Consider the following 6211-nt stretch of genomic DNA (forward strand, 5'->3'; position numbering starts at 1 on the left):
GGGGGTTATTCTCTCACTCCTGAAACCACAGAACACTTTTTTACTAAGCATTTGTTTAAGATACCATGAAATATCAAAACACGATTGAACTTTTGATTCACGGTCCTTTACAGTACAATGCGTATTTTAGACTACATATGGAGTGCATTCAATAAAACATTGACAAAACCTCTCATTTACACATAAAGAAGAAATAAAAGCCAAAACTTTAACAAACAAGTTTAACAAGAGCTAACAGCAAGTACGTTAACGTACCCTGACGCTAACGTTACCAGTGCTAATATGCTAACGGACTTTTACGAAGACTTAACGTTACCACTCTTATATAACATAATATTCAACTGAATATTCATCAATTGCCAATAATAAAAGTGTGAGGAACAGTTTTATGTAGTATTTGCTTTGTTTTAGGGACTAAACTTACCTGAAAACAGTCAAAACGGCAGCTTGAGAGAAGTCGTGTTGTGTCAGGTGGTGTCGTGTCGTGTTGTAGCTTCGTTTCCCATAGCAACATCCTCTCCGCTCCAGTGTTGGAATGAGACGCGCGCGCGCACATCAAAGTCATGCAGTATTACATTTATAAACATGATCACTCCATAGACAATTTAAATAATAACCTTGTATTTTATATCTTGAATTTAAAATGTATTTAGCAGTTTTATATACGCTTTTATCTTTAAGACGAGCTTTATAGCCTACTAAACTGTTACAAAACAAACACTTTATTTGTGCATCAAAAATAAATAACCAATAAATATAAATGCAAGTATATATAAAACAAAGATGTCACTCAGTAAAAAGGTGTTTATTTTAATTAAACAGCCGAAATGCAGAACATAGCCTACTTGATTTTTACACTGGGAAAAAATGTATTAGAAAAAGCCATAAAAAAAGCAAACAGCAGTTAACACCAGAAAAAAAAAACGTTTTCATTATTAAAGCATAACAATAAAACTGTTATATTTAATTGCTATTTATTGCTATATTTTAATGAATTGAAATCATGTATTGTATGCATTTTGGTCAGTTTTACTGCATTAATAGACTATTTAAAGCTGGACCGACCGACGCAGTAGACATGATGCATGTAGCGTTTGTCTAATTTATTATGCACGCAAAAACTTACTTGTAAACCAAATATGTTGCCGGATTCTTTCATGGGCATGAGAGATAAAGTGCTTATGAAGTGCTTCGTCGGCCTTTGGTCGTTAACCGATGCAGAGCCGACGTTTGTTGAGCTGGAACAATAGAACACACGGCCGAATGATCATGCGTATGTTTGGCCGACCATATATAGATGTTAGAATTAAAGGGGCCGACGTGTTGACCTTCGGCCGACGTCGGCCCAACGTATGTGTGCTGTCTGGGTTTGATGACGAGTTTATTTTATACAGACTTTATTTTATTGCAGCTCAATTTCCTCATATCTGATAATATAAGTATTTAAAAGCACCAGATATAATTGCAAATATTTATTTTAAACTATTTGCCAGCCACCGACACTCTCAATGTGATGTACAGTAATATCTCTTCTAATGTAGATTATATTGTTTTAGCTTCCTCTAGTGGATGAATATAGAAACACATTGTTTGAACTGCTCTTTCACTGATGAGCCAAAACATTATGAACTGTCACGATTAAAACGAACATTACTGATGATCACCCTGTGATAATCCGAATAGATAAGTAATCAAACAATCAGTTTTTTTGTTTGTTTGTTATAAAGCTGTTGAAAGCGGATAATTAGATAGAAACAAATATTATGTCCATATGAGAACTCACTACATTTGAATTTGTTGTTTTCACCTTATAGCCATATACTGTTTTTAACCACAAAACGTGCATCTCGGAGCTGGTAAACGATCAGCTTTTGTGGTTAACAATAAAAGTTATTTTTTATTTACTCACCCTTTCTTAAATGTAATGTAAGCTCACTTTGACCAATCTCATATTAATCTTGAGTACCCATAAATTAGACATGTTCTGCATCCATGTTTTCTCTGAAAATAATTTTTAAGATAAAAGTTACACGCACAAGTATAACATTACTGACATCTAGTGGTTACTTCTAGCAATAGCATACACTTCTACATAATATCGCCACATCGCCTTTCTTTAAGATGTTAAGAACAAGTTATTAAAAGTGAGTAGGAGAATGAAGATAAAACAACCACTGAAATAATCACTGTATATGTTACAAACTTAACAAAGCAATTAAAGTGTCAGGAATTAACACTGACTATTAATAATCACCAGACTGCACCAGGAGGCTTTGTTTGAACTGCAATATTAGATTTCTTACCACAGGTGAATTCATGTCTTCAGCTGGTTCATTCCCATCTAAAACTGGAAGTGTTTCAGGTGTTTTTGTAGATCCCTGAGTACAAACTCCTCCGCTTTCTCCTCAAGATTTGACCATCCTCCCTCCTGATGGTGTTAGATCTGGGGTTCTACTCCTCCAGCACTGTGTCTCTTTTAGACCAGGTACTGCTGCAATCCTCCAGACACATGGTGTCACCTTTGGAAAGTCCTTCTAGTCCCTATGGAGTCATGGTTTGGCTTTCGTCCCCATTTCAAGTTCTGTTGTTTTCTCATTTGATTTTTGCTCCGTAACAGTGGCGGTCCGGGGGGTGGGGGGATGGGGGGTGGAGGAGGGTGTTAACAAGCATGGCCCCCCCTCTGGCCCCCCTAAATTTGGACGCGTATTTTTGTGTCAAAACGCCACGGAGAAGCGAGATCAGCCACCGGTGGCGCGCGCTCTCAGTGGCGCGCGGAGTCGTATGGCGCGCACTCGCTCTCTCTGCATTCGCGCGCTTTCTCTCTGCCTCTCTCTCTCTCTCTCTGTCAGTGACGGCTGCGCACTTCAGTTCCCCGCATTTGCCAGAAGTTAACCCCAAAATTGACACAGGTAATAAAAAGAGTCAACTTCAGTCATGTTCATGTTGTGAAACACTATCAAAATGTCCACTGTTGATGATATTAGGCTTCTGTTTTCAATAGCGATTTTAACACTGTTAATATAGTAAGTGCTCGGCTATGCAGAGGTATTAATAATCAGAAATCGAGTGTACATAGTTTTACGTTAGGAAATGCAGACTTGAACTTACAGAACTTGAACAGTCGGCAAGTACAGGAGAACAGATCAGATGAAACAGTGATCCAGTTAAGTTTTCAGTCACGTATGTAAAAGGAATATTCAACTCGTTTAGTTTTGCCTTCATTCGTTTTTGATTTTCAGTCGTGACATAAAGCACGAGTCATCAACACTTGATTTATTACAACACGATTTAAAACATAATAGTTTAACTAAGCAGTTTTTCTAATAACTACTTTTTACCTTTCCCATGGTGACTGTGCATGATATTTACTAGCAAGACAGTTGTATACAAAGTCCCATTAAGTATTCTAGTCTTTGATTCAGATTAAAGTGTAATTTAAAGACTTAATTAGGTTATGTTAACTAGGAAAGTTGGAATGATTAGTCAGGTCATTGTATAACTCGTTTGTTGAGTAGATGATCAATAAAATATACAGTATTATTTCCTAAAAAAGCTGACTTAAATTTTTTTTATTTAAAAATGCTTGTATTCAAGAAATAAACTATAAGAAATAAGACTTATTATGACTCCAGATGAATTATTTGTGTTTTATAGGAAATACTGTGAAAATCTCCTTGGTTTGATTTAGATCACTTTGAAAACATTATTTTAAATTATTGGGAGGGCAAAAAAATTGACTTCAACTGCATCTGTTAAAGTTTACAGGTGTAAAAATGTGCCTTGCTGTACTTGAATGTTAGAAATGTGTTATCCTACAATACAAAGTTACTTGTCAAATAAATGACCGTGGAAGATCATTTTCGAGTTTAAGTTATTTATTTAGCTTATTTATGAAGGCAGGGCAGCATGGTGGCGCAGTGGGTAGCACAATCGCCTCACAGCAAGAAGGTCGCTGGTTCGAGTGCAGGCTGGGTCAGTTGGCATTTCTGTGTGGAGTTTGCATGTTCTTCCCGTGTTGCTGTGGGTTTCCTCTGGGTGCTCCGGTTTCCCCCAAAGTCCAAAAACATGTGCTATAGGTGAATTGGTTAAGCTAAATTGTCCGTGGTGTATGAGTGTATGGGTGTTTCCCAGTGATGGGTTGCAGCTAGAAGGTCATCCGCTGCGTAAAACACATGCTGGATAAGTTGGCGGCGTATTCCGCTGTGGCGACCCCAGATTAATAAAGGGACTAAGCTGATAAGAGAATTAATGAATGTTTATAAAAACTGCAGAGTGATGCATTAAAAAATGACTGAATAATTGTTTAAATAGTTTGCGATGTATGTTAAAGTGTTCCCCTCAAAAGTAGAAGTGGCCCCTGCCCGGCCCCCCCAGTTACTCTGGTCTAGAACCGCCACTGCATAGGTCACGGATCATGCGCAGATTGTGAAAACAGCCGTTTGATTCAGATACCTGTACGTAATCGCAGGGGTTTCGTGTCCAATACCTTTTATATGCAGCACTTTAAAATAGCTGTCCTGATCAGGTGTTTCATGTGAAGTCAGTGTATGTTATATTAAACAAATTAACTTAAGATACCTCTCAGATTACATTAATACTGTTATAACTTAAAATACCTGTCCTGATCTCAGGGGTTTCATGTATGATCACTTTTATATACAGTAACATCAGATACCTGTCCTGATCCCAGGGGTTTCATGTATGATCACTTTTATATACAGTAACATCAGATACCTGTCCTGATCTCAGGGGTTTCATGTATGATCACTTTTATATACAGTAACATCAGATACCTGTCCTGATCTCAGGGGTTTCATGTATGATCACTTTTATATACAGTAACATCAGATACCTGTCCTGATCCCAGGGGTTTCATGTATGATCACTTTTATATACAGTAACATCAGATACCTGTCTTGATCCCAGGGGTTTCATGTATGATCACATTTATATTAGTTAACATCAGATACCTGTCCTGATCTCAGGGGTTTCATGTATGATCACTTTTATATACATGATTAAATTGCACATTTTGGTGTTTACAACTAAAGAATAAACATTTTGTTGGGTCATGTTTTATAAATATTTCCGCTTCTTTACTGAAATGTAAAGAACAGCAGATTTTGTTTTAAAGCCCAACATAAGTGAAATCAACCCGCTTATTTTAAGGTCATTTTATGGCTGATACACTGAAAACATTTATTTTGTCTGGGGATTTGAAGGAAAGTTTGTCTCATATAACTTTTTTTTGTGCTAAATATGTAATGTGATTGTCTGTGTACACACCAAATGTAATGTAGATGAAAAATATATAGTAATTAATATTCTATATTTATCATAGATATGTTGTAGGAAAATCAGTGTGATTCAACTTACATTTCACTCGATTTTACTTTATTATTTATAACCCGTTCTATGAAACCCTGGGTAAAGTCAAATAATCTATTTCACAGAAAGAGCGTGGCGAAGCAGTGGTAGTGCTGTTGCCTCACAGCAAGAAGGTCACTGGGTCGCTGGTTCGAGCCTCGGCTCAGTTGGCGTTTCTGTGTGGAGTTTGCATGTTCTCCCTGCATTCGTGTGGGTTTCCTCCGGGTGCTCCGGTTTCCCCCACAGTCCAAAGACATGTGATACAGGTGAATTGGGTAGGCTAAATTGTCCGTAGTGTATATACATGATTGTGATTGATGTATAGTGTATATACATGATGATACATGATATATATGAGTGTGTGTGTGTGTGTGTGTGTGTGTGTGGAAGTTTCCAAGAAATGGGTTGCAGCTGGAAGGGTATCCGCTGTGTAAAACCTTGCTGGATAAGCTGGCAGTTCATTCCGCTGTGGCGACCCCAGATTAATAAAGGGACTAAGCTGACAAGAAAATGAATGAATGACAGAAAGAGCGTTGTACAGTCATGAAAATGTCAAAAATATGCCATTTCTGTTTATAGCAGTAAGTGGCAGAGTAAATATCAAGGTTTTGACATACTTTTTTACATTTATAACATAATAAACGCTAAAATGAAAATATTTTGAGCAAAAAAAAAAGGTTTGCTACCTAAACACGGATTTCCGTCACCTCAGGTTTTACTTTCAGTACAGATACACCTCCTGAGTCTCATATCATTCTGTTATTCATTTCTTTCTATCATTAGAGACAGCTAACAGGCTTAAATAATGATTAAACATCTCTCCACAAGCACCAACGAAATGTCC

The sequence above is a fragment of the Danio rerio genome, chromosome 22 (genome assembly GCF_049306965.1).
Source record: "Danio rerio strain Tuebingen ecotype United States chromosome 22, GRCz12tu, whole genome shotgun sequence".
In the NCBI taxonomy this organism is placed as follows: Eukaryota; Metazoa; Chordata; class Actinopteri; order Cypriniformes; family Danionidae; genus Danio; species Danio rerio.